Below are 15,000 nucleotides of genomic sequence, written 5' to 3'. Positions count from 1 at the left end.
AGCTCTCTGTTACCCACGTCATAGTTTTTCTCAGCTGGAGTGAGGCGGCGGGAGAAAAATGCACAAGGGTGTAATTTTTGGTCTCTTTCCGAGCGCTGGGAAAGAACTGCGCTTACCCCGGTGTTGGAGGCATCAACCTCCACAACGAACTGGCGAGAGGAATCAGGGTGGATGAGCACAGGGGCAGTGGTGAAGAGTCTCTTTAGCTCCGAGAAGGCTGCATCGCACTCTGGGGTCCAGGAAAAGCCAGTTGTAGGGGAAGTGAGTCTGGTTAAAGGGCCCGCCACTCTGCTGTAGTCTCTGATGAAGCGCCGATAGAAATTGGCGAAACCAAGAAACTGTTGAAGCTGTTTCACTGAGGTTGGTTTTGGCCACCCTGCCACTGCTTGGATCTTCTCAGGGTCGGCCCTAATCTTTCCTCCCTCAACGATGTAGCCCAGGAATGAGACTGTGTTGACATGGAATGCGCATTTCTCCGCCTTCACAAAGAGTCTGTTTTCCAGGAGTCTCTGCAGCACCGGCCTGACATGGATAATGTGTTCCTCCTGGTTACGAGAGAATATAAGGATGTCATCCAAGTAGACGAAAACTGATCGGTTGAGGAGGTCACGGAGCACATCGTTAACCATCGACTGGAAAACTGCTGGGGCATTCATCAGCCCAAAAGGCATTACCAGATACTCGAAGTGACCGAGTGGTGTGTTAAAGGCCGTCTTCCACTCGTCCCCTTCTCGGATTCTGACGAGGTGGTAGGCATTGCGGAGATCCAGTTTGGAAAAAACTGTGGCTTCCTGGAGGGGTTCAAAGGCAGAGTTGATGAGGGGTAATGGATATCTGTTCTTTCCAGTGATGGTATTAAGACCCCTGTAATCAATGCAGGGCCGCAGTGAGCGGTCCTTCTTGGACACGAAGAAAAAACCAGCTCCGACCGGGGAGGAGGATGGGCAGATGACACCGGCAGCCAGGGAGTCATGGATGTAACTCTCCATGGATTTCCTCTCAGGGCGAGACAGGTTGAACAGACGGGAGGAAGGCAGAGGGGCCCCGGGAAGAAGGTCAATGGGACAGTCGTAGGGTCGATGAGGGGGAAGAGAAAGAGCTCGCTGTTTACTGAACACTTCTCCCAGGTCATGATATTCAGTAGGGACAGATGACATGTCAGGCGGCTCGATCTTGGGTGGTGGAGTGGCGGTCTCTGCAGGCGGTAGGGCAGACTGCAGGCATGAGGATAGACAAAAACAACTCCAACTAAGGATTTTGCCAGTTACCCAATTAATCTGGGGGTTGTGTGTTCTTAACCAGGGATGGCCCAACACTATGGGGGCATGAGGTGAGGAAATTAGGTGAAACTGAATAACCTCACGATGGTTTCCAGACAGAATGAGGTTTACTGGCAAGGTGCGGTGAGTGACTTGGGCCAGGAATTTACCATTAAGAGCATTAGCATTAAGAGGTGAATCTAACACTTCGGAGGGAATTCCTGCCTGAACTGCAATATTAATGTCCAAAAAATTCTCGTCCGCCCCCGAGTCCACTAAAGCGAGCAGAGGTAGGAACTGTTGGTTGCAGCAAAGCACGGCTTCTAGCTGCGTTCTGGGTCGGGGGTTGAGAGAGGAGGAAGGGCTCGCCAGAATCCCCACACCTACTGACGAGCCTGACCTTTTGGCAGATTAGGACAGGAGGAAACGAGATGGCTGGTTTGGCTGCAATAAACACATTCCCCAGCCTGGATCCTTCTAGCACGCTCAGATGGTGAGAGGCGGGCCCTTCCCACTTGCATGGGCTCGTCTTCTGGGGGTGAGGCCGTGTAAGGAATCGGGAAGGATCTGGAGATTGGGGCAGTGGCAGTCCCAATTTGGGGATCAGGTGAGGAGTAGCTGGGATTGGGGTGACGGCTATTCCTATCCCTACGTCTCTCTCTGAGGCGATTATCAATCTTGATAGCTGTGGCAATTAAATTATCCAAGCTAACTGGATCATCCCTAGCAGCTAGCTCGTCTTTAATTGCTTCGTTCAGCCCCTGAAGAAAAATATCCTGCAATGACTCGTTATTCCAGCCTGAGTCTGCAGCAACTGTTCTAAACTCAACTGAAAATTTGGCTACACTACGGGAGCCCTGCCGGAGAGAAAGAAGGCGCCTGGAAGCGTCCCTCCCTCGTACCGGGTGATCAAAAACTTTTTTCATTTCGGAAATGAAAGTATCAAATGATAAGCAAATGTGTGGCTGGCTCTCCCTAACAGCTGTAGCCCAATCTAAAGCACTCCCCTTCAACAGACTCATTACGTATGCTACCCTAGCCCCATCTGTATGATAAGTACTGGGCTGCTGCTCAAAAACTAACGTACACTGGAACAAAAAGGCTCTACAAATCCCCAAATTTCCAGCGTATCGCTCCGGTGTGGGAATGACGGCCTCTCGTAGCTGATAGAGAGGTGCGGCAGGAGCGGGAGGAGGGGCTGCCGGCTGTGCAGCGGGCTGCGGAGGAGAATACTGTGTGGTGAGCAGTTCTACTTGCGTGCCGATCCTTTGCACGTTAGCGGAGAGGTTCCGGAGAGTCTCCACTACCTCACGGAGAACCACAGCGTGATGCCCCACGAGAGCGCCTTGACTGGCCAGGGCTTGGCTGAGTTCGTCCGCAGTCTTGGACTGGTGGCCTGTGTCCGCTGGGTCCATGCTGGCCAGATCGTTCTGTTACGGTATCTGAGAGGACCCAAACGCAGGACACGGCAGAGTGTTCAAAAAGGGTTTATTAGTGAACAAAAGGTGCGGGAAGGGTAATCCGGCAGGAGTGGCGAGGAAGTGGAGGCTGGTGACGACAACACGGCGGTCAGAGAATGATCCTGGAGCACAGGAAGAAAACACGTTAGCGTCAGAACATCCAGAAATAAGGTAGCTGATAATGCTGAGTAGCCTGGAGGTTTACCACTGTGGTTTAACAACGATCTGGCGCCGACAGGTTGTGGAGCCTCTGCTGATATGCCGTTGTAGATGGCTGATGAGAATCAGGTGTGAGGGTGAACAGCTGATTGCAGCAGGTGAGCCGGGAGCCAGAGTGACAGCCACCACGCCCACACAACAGGCAAAGGGAAAACATCCCCAAGGAGGCGGCTGGAAATGGACAGCCACCACAACTCAAAACTCAAAAACATTCCTAACAGAGAGCAAATTACCCTACAAGCCAATTGTCAGGCTCATCACAGTAATACTAAAATAAAAAAATACATCCTTAGACTGTATGAGCTCTTTCTTACTAACCCTAACCTAGAAACATACATGTCACTGTTTCATTCCTCCTCAAATGTGTATTTATATGAATGAAATATTCCTTCTCTGTTGCAATCGAATTACATGCACACAACTGACAGTGAAATGTGGATAATTCTATACACTGCTGTGATGTTTGTTTGGCATGGATTCTGTAAATGTGACTTAAAAGATTGTTCCAAGTCTTAAATGTGCATGGACAAGTGGCATAGGCGCATGGATATCGAAGATTACGAACATAATGGCCATGTCTTAGTTTGAAATGCTTTAACAACAGGCGCCTAGAAGACACTGACGTACCACAATCTTTGCAGTTCCCCATGTACTGTTGTAATCTGAAAATCAAAGAAAAATATTTGTATTATTATATGTTATGGCAACCACCATAACATAGCCTATATGCGCCTATATGTTTTAGTAATTTACTGATGTAAATCAAGCAAGGTCAAGCATTTTTTAAGATTACAATGTGCTAAAACTTCAAACTTGATAAAAAAAATAAAAGATGCTGATTACTGACCACCAGTAAGAAGAGGTTGCCCTGCTGCCAGCAATATCAATGTGTTTGTTCCCAGGACACCTGTGAATAACAGACATGGTTAGGTTAATCTGCAGTAGCATGCCAACCCCAAGTGCAATATAATTAGGGCTAGAAACTATTATTTGAATTGCTAGACTAAATTAGTATGTAAATGCCGAATGTGAATTATGTTTAAATGTTGAAGTTAAATGCATCAATCTGTTGCACTTTGAGAGCAAAATCAACACCCATGTGAAACAGTACTGTAAACCAGTGGCCGCGTTAACCGAATATTCTTCTGTGAGTTTTTGCTTTACGCTGTTAAGATCCAGCGAAAAAGTCTAGCGCCACCTGTAAACAGATGTACTTTTTCTTTATGTATCTTACTAAGTTGTTTGCTGCTCTTTCCTGGCTGCTAGTTCAGTGAGTTTTGGTCGCACAGTGTCGCTTCTGAAGTGCCGCTCCGGCAGCACTACACCCATGCATTCCAGTAGTTATTGCTCCACTAGCCCTTACATAAATCTAGTGTTGTATTATTATTTCTAATTGATATAACGTGCAGCAGGGGGGGATCTACACAAATATTCATGGGGTGGCAAGAGGGTGGCAGGAGAATTTCAGGGGTGGCATGCCCTGGCAGAAGTATATGCTGATTTAATCGCAGTCATATCAATCAATGTTAACTTGGAAAGCCACAATATTGATATTTTAACTCAATAACATTAGGTGACATTATTGTGGCACATCAGTAAAGCCTTAAATATAAATATATAAGGTGGCACACGTAACTTAATGAATTTTAACTGAATCAGTTGGTTTAACTCTTAGACCAGCAGGGGTACCATACCAAATATGCAGACTGCTGCAATAAGTACATTAATTAACTGTCTCATCGATGTGTGTCTGTATGAATATGATAATATTAACAATCATATTATTCCTATCAGCTGTCAATCACTGTTATGATTCACATATTCGGTGTTATTATTAAATAAACTATATTTTTTGGAGGAGTTAATGATGAATGTTCCTCAAGATGCTTGCTCACCCTCCTTCAAATTTGAAAGACCAGTAATAACTATCATAATTCAAAAGAATCAAAGGAACAGTTCAGCGCCCTAAAACTTCATTGCAAACAGTTACAACATTGACTTTACATCAGAAAGAACAAACATTAAAGAAATGACTAACTGCATCAGTTAGGGTTAAAAAAAACGTGTATTCAGCTAAAACATACATCGCTGCAGATATTATCCAGTGGAATGCCCGTACCTACTGGCCTAGTTAAATAAAAGTGGTTACTTTTTTTGGGCTGGGCAGTGAAGTTTTACACACCGTCTTATTTGACTTTCTCAGGACTTGAAACTGTTTTTTGGGGGCAGACCCCCACAAAGAAAAAACATATATTTACACATGTAAGGTCATCATCTTAACAGTTTATTATTCTCATCGACTCATCCGTGAGCCGAGCATCAAGTTGGCATGTCTATAACAGCTGAATGTGGCGATTACCATCTTGATCAGCAACAAAACGCCACACAAACTTATTAAGATTTAAAGCTATGGTGCGTTTTGATTCAATGCTGAGTACAGCCAAACTTGACAGGCTCTTCTCTGTCATAGTAGACCGCAAACAGTTGCGGCGCCAGAATATTTGTGTTGGGTAATCTATGGTAGGGCTAACCCATACAGTGGTGGGGCTCAAGTCAGTATTTGCAATGTAATTACATACACGCTCCCCTTGACAGTGAAACGCCACGCGTGAGGTTTAAATTATTTCCCTGTCTCAATCCAAATGTAACTGTATGAAATAAAAAGGCACATTTGTCTTGTTGTAAATAAAAAGGGCGACCTGGAGCCAATCCTGCAATTTCCCCGCAGGTGAAAGAGTTGAAAACCCAACCCCTGCAGGGGGGTCTTGGGGGATTCTCCCCCAGGAGATTTTTTGAAATACTAACATCAAATACACATTCTGGTGCTCTCTTGAGAAGAAAAATAAATATATATATATTACTACACAACGTATTTAAAAAAATGAATGCCATTTTAGTTTTTTGTTACTTTGTTCTGAAAGCTGAACCTGCTGCTCCTCACAGAGAGGAGAGGGGAGAGTCTGTGTGAATTACTTTACATTGTGGATAAGGGTGGATAGCCCCCATTGTTCTGTGTGTCAAAATGAAAGACAGCCCACACACCTATCAATCATCAAACCGTGGGGTCTTATAGTTGTACCGATGTATATAGAGATGTACTACAGCAAAAGTATTCTCCGTCGAGACTTCCTGCAACAACACCACGCCGTTATCGTGATTCTGATTGGCCAGAAGATATTATCAAAGATGTTCTATTGAGAAGACGATCACTACGTGACAAAAGTGTTCAAAACCGTTTCTAGTCTTCGGTATTTCCAGACAAGTGGCTACTGAAATCAATCTTACTAACTGCTGTCTGTGCAATTTACTCCGCGAGTTGGCAGACTTTTGCTTACTTTAACATCATTGTTCATGGTGGGGCTAAGCCATTTATTGGTATGGCTGTAGCCTACCCCAGCCATACCCTGACCGCAAATACCTCATTCCTTCTGTCTACTTGTATCCGAAATGCTTCTCGTTTTGCGCTGTCCTTCCGTTCAAATGAAATCGCCGCCAATCAGATTTCCAAGCTCGCGCCAGGGGGGGGGAGGGGTTACAAGGCTTGCGTCTTGTGCTGCATTCACTTGCACTCGGACATTAGAGATTTTCTCTCATAAATGTCCGATGAGCCACAACTTTTCTTTCAAAACAAAGCTGCCAAATGGGGTGGCAGTTGGGGTGGCAAGGCATTTTTCTGAGGTGGCAGCTGCCACCCCGTGCCACCCCGTAGAACTGCCACTGACGTGCAGGCACTATGACTTCTTTTGATTTGGATCAAAAATGGAAATATGGCGTTTTAGAGTGCATGGCAGCAAGGCACCGTGCACGATATGCCAAGAAGCTAGCTAGCTAGCCGCTAGCTGTGAAACACTTTAACATCAATTTAGCTGACTTCACGGGTCAATATTCACGGTAGGTGTATGATATTACCTCATACTGTTGGAGATTTGGAAGATGTTTAAAACCAACCTCGTCTCCGCGTGTCGTTTGGTAAACTGGGTAAATTCGTACAAAGGAAGGGATTAAGAAACACCAGAATACAAGTTAAACAATAATCTTGTTTTAATGATACAAGGTAACAATACAAATACAAAGGAAGTACTTCCTGCTCTTTCTCCTGTCTTACTCTCTGGTCAGCCCAGAGGCGCGGGAAGGTATTTTGAGTGGGGGTGCTGAGGTGCTGGACTCCAGTGAACACTATTACGGGCACTATAGAGCACGTACAAAAAAACTCCCTACACGCAAACACACAGTAAACCCGCGACTGTTACAATGAAGGCTCGATAATCAGCTCACGGCATATAGGCAGGGGTAAAGTACTATTTTTTACGAGTGTGGAGCGGACCTCACCTCCTCTAGGGGGGTCCGGGGGGATGTTCCCCCGGGAAGATTTTTTTTAAATATTGAAGTTAAAAGCATCAATCTGGTGCACTTTGAGAGCAACATTAAGAGATCTATGGATACATCTCTCAACACCCAGATGAAACACAACTGTACGCAGATGTTCTTTTTCTTTATGGATATTTTACAAATCACTCCCCTTTCAAACTGTATTCTTGTTTTACTGCCATATAGTATTTCATAACTGTTTTTCCTTTATTCTCTTATTTTTTTTATAACTATAATGATCATATGAAGGTGTGCCGCGGAAATAATCTTTTGAATAATTTTTGACCAAACCGTTTGAGACCCACTGAGATAACTTAGACTAAAGTTAACTATCTAAACACTCAGAGAGTCCTTTAGCTCACCTGAGTCTCTCAGTCTGACAGGAGAGCTCTCCTCCAGCTTGTTGTGGAACAAACAGCTCCGTATGTCCGTTAGTGCAGCTAGCTAACCAGATGCTAACAACACGGTCCCTGCTGCTGGCACCGGTCCCTCTCTCTCCCCCTCTCTCACACACACTAAATGCGCTATTTCCGCACACACACAGAGCCGCGAACTTGAATGACACAAGCACTTTTATTTCCATGCAACTCTCTGATTGGTCTGGTGTCTTGCCTCTGTTGCATTCACTGAACACGGGAAATTACAGTCCTGCCGTCCTTTCTAGTGTCTTGATGAGGTTCACGTAAAGCACGGTTAATGTATTATATTATTGAGGTAGAATTGTCCGGGGCTACAGAAAAAACATTCGGGGCAGGCCAAAATATTATTCGACCAACAATGTGGAATTTATTGGCTACATATTGCACAGATTATGCACAGCGGGAGCAGCAATAACCGTCAAAATAATAATTCAGACAGGGGAGCTCCGCACCCCCTGCCTGCCGCTAGGGGGTGCTGCAGCGCCCTCAGCACCCCCCTTCCCGCGCCCATGGGTCAGCCTGAAGAAAAAGAGATCGAACCCCAGGAAAACACAGGCTTTCATATTAAAAACACAGAAGGAGGTGTGTGCGTGCTTTCCCCCAGAGGTCATCTTATTGGGAGAGACCAACACATGGACTGTCGCACCCAATCAGTGCGACACAGCAGAAGAAACCCGGAAACAAAAAGTCTCTTTCAGTTTGACAAAAACCAGACACCTTTTGGTGTCTGGTACGAACCTGCTCTAAACAACAAGTTTCCTTATCTTATTTCACATCTTGCAGCCAGCACACACACATCCCCTTTATGGCCCTTTGTCCCTGAGTCCATCTTCCCCCCTCAGGTTACCACACACAAGTTAAAAGTATGTTTTAAGATATAGTTGTTATAGTTGGCTAAATATACGTAATACATGTAAATCACTTTCATATCAATAATAACGAGGAACACATTACCTGTGCTCTTAAGCAGTATTAGAGATGCTTTTCAAATAGTCAAACTTCACACAGGCCCAATATAGAGAACACACTCATCTGTCCTGTTGTCTTTCCAGCCATTTGAGCTATTGTTCACGTCTCTACTTCAAATAAAAGGTTTCACATTGTATATTTCCAGCTTCCTTTACACATACTGTTATTATTAATACAAAGTCATTAACCACACACATCTATTGAAAACAAGTAGGTTTCCCTGATAATTGACATGCTGAAAATCTTAAGAAGAATGTCCCCTCCCCCGGCTCTCTCGTCCCTGTCATAAAAGCTGCTTCCATTTCATATAGAGTAATAAAACATGTGTAAGCTAATTTCTCCACAATGTTTGTAGCCATTTAGTACCCGCACATGAAAGAATAAAAACAGAGGTATAGTTGAACAGTAATCATGCAGCACATATATTTACTGCAATGAAAACACACACATTTGCCCTAAGCATGTGTAACGCACCCTCTTCTTTTATGAGGGAAACATTACAGAGTTTTGGAGCTATCCCCAAATTAGGATGTCCCCTGCTTGCATCCCTCTCTAAACACAAAGACTTCACCTCAATATATTGGGGAGGGAAAATATACTTTGTCCCTTCAAATTTAACACACATGAATATATACAGGTATAAGGTGACATTAAAATGAATATACCAGATTTAACTTTCCTGCCATAACACGTTACTTTAATACTTCAAATAATTCAAATAATCCTTCAATTCCCCCTTTTTGGTCTCGCCTCACGAGACCAACACACATAAGACATTTGAAACAAAACTACTGTCATTCCTTGATACTGTGTCTGTCCCCCTTCATTAAACCTTTGGGAACAGAAAACAACTTTTCATGTCAGTGAAGGAACTATCAGAGTGGTTGCCTGAGTGCCAGAAAGCAGCATCCTTGAGTGTTGTTGAATCCTCAGGCCCCCCCCCCCCCTCAGCGGAAAACGCCAACAAGGGCAGCTGATAGGGAGGGGGAGATGCGGCCTTTCCTTCAAAGGTGGAACTGATGAATCTGATCAGAGAGAAGTAGACTCCTCTGCTGCCTCGAGAAGTCCCCCAGCCCGCTGACGCCAGCTTCCAAGTCGTCTGCTGTAGGGATGTCCGCGTTGATGATAGCCAGGTCCGTCCGGATGTCGTCGAGGGTCCTTCCAGGTGATTTCCCCGCTGCACACTGGCTCCAGTGGTACCAGATGTCCCCCTTTGCTCCTCGGCGGACGGCATGAGATGTCCTCTGGGTCACTCTGAAGAGGCCGGAGAACCTGGGGTTGAGTCACGTAGGCCTGACGAACTCCGCTGTGTCGGCCTCCTGCTCCTCGGGTCCCCCTTTTGGCGTCAGCAACCTGTGTGGAGAAATCTGATACCCACCCCTCAAGTCTACGCTCAGGGCTTCTGGGCCCTCAGGTGTTTGACCCACCACTGGTAGGCTGCTTGGAGCCTGTTGGTGGGGTGTCTTAAAACAACAGCTGTCTGTGAACAGGTTTTCTAAATTAGTTGCAGACCTCCTATCTGCCAGTGCAGCTTCAGAATCTTAATACTTGGCCTGTGTTAACAAAATAAACCCCAACATCTTCAGGTGAACTAAATAACATATTTCAATTGCTCTGAATTTCTGACAAGCATCTGTGTTATTATAAATGAAATCCTTGAGATCCTATTTAGAATCTAAATATAATATGAACTGCTAATGTCTCTGGTAAAGAAACACACTAATGTTATGGATTAAAAAAAAACAAAATCATGATACTGACAAAGTGAATAATTTCCTGGTGATACTGCTTCTACTTGTCACTGCTTAGATATTATCAAGCTGAAAAAATGAATACAGAAATCCAACATACTGTCATCAAATGTCTTTCTATTATGAATTTAAATTAAATGTACATCCCAATAATGATCTAAACCAAAAAGTCTATGGCTTTTACTTCTTTACCAGGCTAGTTACAAGATGTTGTCTAAATTAAATCTCATTACATTACTATGTTTTAGCTTAGCTGTAATATGTTCTTTCTACATTTCAAACCTCAGTTACTTTAATACCTGTTGAAATATTACAAAATTGTTTTCATTATCACAGGTCAACTACTCTGGTATTCCCTTCTGGAATAACATCTCTCTCAGTAGCCCCTTGGCCACTGATTCTGCATCTGTGTTACCTGTTATAACTCAATCAATATTAGAAACATGTCAACATTAATCAAACAGTATCTTATCCCCAGATATGGAGCAGGTTAAATCTAAAACTGTCAATCAATGGTCAGATTGAACATCTGAGTTGGGGCGGCAGGTTTCTTCCAGTCCCTAAATGAAAAAATCCCACACTCCCCCTTTTTACACATGTACACATGTGTAAAAAAAGCCTGTATGGGAAGAAAACCTTCAGGTAACCAGTGGTTATAAGAAAATACCAAACATCATTCACAAAAGTACATCCATCATCTTTCACAGTAAACACTCCAGGGAAAATAAGTGTTTATTTCCAGCTGGCAGTCCTAAAAGAAACAGAATCTTTAGATATTAGTTTGAGTTTTACATTTGCAAACCGCCAACTCCTGTGGGAATTAGAAATGGGTCACATGTGCGTTTTTCCAAATGTGTGGAATTGTAGGAAACCTGTGTTTCCCATGGAGCTCCAAAATAATGTGTTAGTCTAAAAAGATGCTCGGTTAGTCATTGTTTTAGAATCATGCAGTTGCACTGATCACATGCCGGCATTCCATTCACACTCACACTGTCAGGTTTTAAAGTCAAGTTCGGTCAGCCCCAGAGTCAGTCATTGATAGTGCTTTTCTCAAGTCACACTGTCAGTCAGGGTCAAAGGTCATTTGGTCTCAGTTTCATTGGCCATGTGTCGTGCTCTGCAGAGACTTTGATATCTCAGCAAAGGCCAGTATCCTCTGTCTACAAAAATCAGTCATATATGGAGCGCCATCATTTATCAATTCACGATTACCACCTTAAGTCAGATATCTCTAACTTGTCATTGGGACGGCTGCTTCCCACATTTCCTGCAACTTGGTGCAAAACTCACTTCATAATAGTACTACTACTACTGCAATTTATTTACAACTAAGTAGTATTAAAATGTCTAATAAATCTAATTCAGAAACTTGTGTACATAACTATTATCTTAATTCAAAACATTACTAGGATCTGTGTAGCTCTGCATTTCATAGCTCATTATACTCATTTATCTTCAATTCTGGTCTACTTAAAAACAATGTTAAACTCTTTAGCAGTGTGTGGAACCCTGGGTGTCCGAACATGCAACCATCACCCTTTACTCTATCAATGATTAAAAACAGTTTCCGTCCTAAAGCCCTCCTATGGTAATAACTATGCCACAATGGTGAAATCAATATTGTAACAAATGAGATCACTAATTTATTCACACATGAATACAAATCTCTTGAAGAATAATTTATTAATATGATGGAAAGATTGAAGAATATGGTTCTACACTGTGCTACTCCAAAACACCCCCTGCTTAAAGTGTAGTGCGTTTTTCCCTCATGTCTCCCCCTTTAACCCTCAGTGTGTTTTTAGGATGATTTTCTCATTTTACATTAATAGTTTCCTCTTTACTGCTATTTTGAATTTACCAATAGATTAATTCATGGTTAATACCTCTTTTTATCTTTACTTATTTATCAAGTCAATTCAAGTTCTTTAAATGTGGTGTCTTCTATGTGCGTTTTGTGAATAAGTGTTTTTATCTGTAAACTCACTCATTCCCGTTTTCCTTTTCTCCTCCCCTGGTTGTCTTAAGCCGTGCGCCCGGCCTCCTCACTTCAAATCGACTATGCCAACTCCTCTGATTCTGTCTTCTCTTCAGTCGATCAGCTCTTGAATCCATCCGCTGCAACTGTTTTAGACAGCCTTTGGCCCAGTCACATCGGCAGCCCACATCATGCCACTGTTCTTTGCACTGCTTTGCATTTCATCTCCTCCTTTACAGTCTCTCTGCTGCTTCATGGAGGGCGGATTCTGCTCTCATGTCCCCCACTCTGCTCCTGTGCCAAATCTCGTGGCTCAGCTTCATGCCCTGTCTGAGGGACTGATGAGAGTATTTCTGTATGTCAGCAAGCGGTTTGGTTCTGGATGCCTCAGGTAGAGACGGTTCAGCTCTGGTTCTCTGTCTGTTTGATGGAGAAGGAGGAGTCTCCTGTTGGGTTAGGTCTTTTGTCTGCTTGGAGGGTCGGGGTCGTAGCCTTTCTAACTCAGAGGGGGAGTCCAGGTCCCGGGACGCATTATCCATAAGAAATCTAGCACACTGAGATTAAATCAATCCAACCCTTTCCACTCTGTCTCTTTCTAATCATACTATCTGTCTTAGTTGCTAAATGCCATCTAAACAACACCATTAATGTCTACTAATGATATTACAAAAACTCCCTCTATAAATTGTTTCATCCATTGTTACATATCTACCCAGTGTTGAAAGTGTGCCGGTCCTACCCGGTCCTTAGTACCGGTAAGAGATTTCCAGGCGGTCCGGAGGACCAGGAAGAATTGACAGCTCCACCCGTGGAATTTATACTACGAAGGGCAGATATTTTGGTTTGGATTACTGGTCTGGGGGAAGCTCGCGAGTGTGTGTGTGTGTGTGTGTGTGTGTGTGTGTGTGTGTGTGTGTGTGTGTGTTTGTGTATTTTTGCGTTTGTGCGTATTGTGTTTGTGTCCCGGGGAAAACAGTAACGAGAAACACCGGCTGTTGTTATGCCTGCTGTGACCTCAAGTTACTCCGTTCTCCGCTTGTAATTATGCCGTTACAAGCTTCTAAGTTGTATTTATCATCTGAATTTGTCGAAACAAGTTTCATATTCTGAAAGCCAAGACTTTGTTTATTTAAAATCAAACAAAACACCCAAACCCCGAAAAACTATTTTTTTACGCAAATCCACGTTTATTTTGAAATGAGCCGTTGCGATTTCCGACTGATTTCGATAGAGCGGGTCACATAATAGCTTTTTCCCACTTGATCAGAACAGCGGGAGGAGAAAATAATGGAGTGACTGAATGACAGCTAGAAAATTAGGCTACGTGGTAATTAAAGCAAAAATGCAAACGATGACTCTTCAGCAAGCCCGGCTTAACCTGCCATCAGGCCCTGGGGCTGATAGTTTTTGTAGGCCCCCTATTTAAACAACAAATCAAAGTCATTTATAGCCTCGGCAGGCTCTGTGATCGCACTTCTCCACTCTACTCTACACGCACCTGGTCCTCTCCTCCATATGAGCAGTGCTTGAATTGGAATAAAAAAGGTGCCAGTACTCTAAATCAGCAACAAGTATTTCGCACAAAGTCATAGTATATCCTATAATGCTGGTGGGTTTATCTCTTTACTGTATAATTTAGAAAGGCTCACTGTACTTAAACAAAATGACTCAGGGTGCATCTGAGATTAGAGGGGGTGCAGTGGTAAAGTGCTATTTTTATAAGTGGGGAGTGGACCTGACACCCTCTAGTCTAGGGGGGTCCGGGGGCATGCTCCCCCAGGAACATTTTGTTTTAAATATTGAAGTTAGATGCATCAATCTGGTGCAATTTGAGAGCAAAATGAAGAGATATATGGATACCTCTCAACATCCATAATGAAACAACTGTAAACAGATTTACTTTTTCTTTATGGATTTTAAAGAAAGTAAAGCTTGACTCCTACTGGCTGGTTAAATGACTCCTCGTCCCTGAGGCCACTACCAGTTTTTTGTGCCATTTTGCTGGATTTATTTGTCAATAGCGTTGCTGCACAAAGTGATAGCCCTCTAGTTTAAATCTACTACCCAAAAAGAAACATGGAGATGGGTTACTATTTAAACAAAATTGCAAATCTATTTGGGAACAGTGGGGCCGGGCCTCAAATCCTATAGGGGGGTCCGGGGGCATGCTCCCCCGGTAAGATTTTTTTTTAAATGTTGGACTTAAATGCATCAATCTGGTGCATTTTGAGGGGGAAATAAAGAGACTACACCCATATGAAACAAAAATGTATACATTTAAATAATCATAAAATCATAAATACATGGCCATAACCAATAACATACAATATCCAATATGAAAAAACATTGAAACTTGTTTATTTATTTGTTTTTGGTTCATTTATAGTTGTTAGTGTGTCTGGGCTCCTGAATCGGCCTCTCCTGTCTCCCTCCTCTCCCCCCTGCTCCTATTTGAGGCAACAGCAAAGACTAGTTTTAGCTCTCAACAAGTTTATCTTACCTTTTTTCACCTAGTTAACATTTTGTTTGTATTATTCATGCATATTTTACTAATCACTACCCCCTCAAATGGAAATA

This window comes from Notothenia rossii (assembly GCF_949606895.1).
Source record: "Notothenia rossii genome assembly, chromosome: 9".
Lineage (NCBI taxonomy): Eukaryota > Metazoa > Chordata > Actinopteri > Perciformes > Nototheniidae > Notothenia > Notothenia rossii.
The sequence above is the reverse complement of the archived record's forward strand: the minus strand, read 5'-3'. Positions refer to the sequence as shown.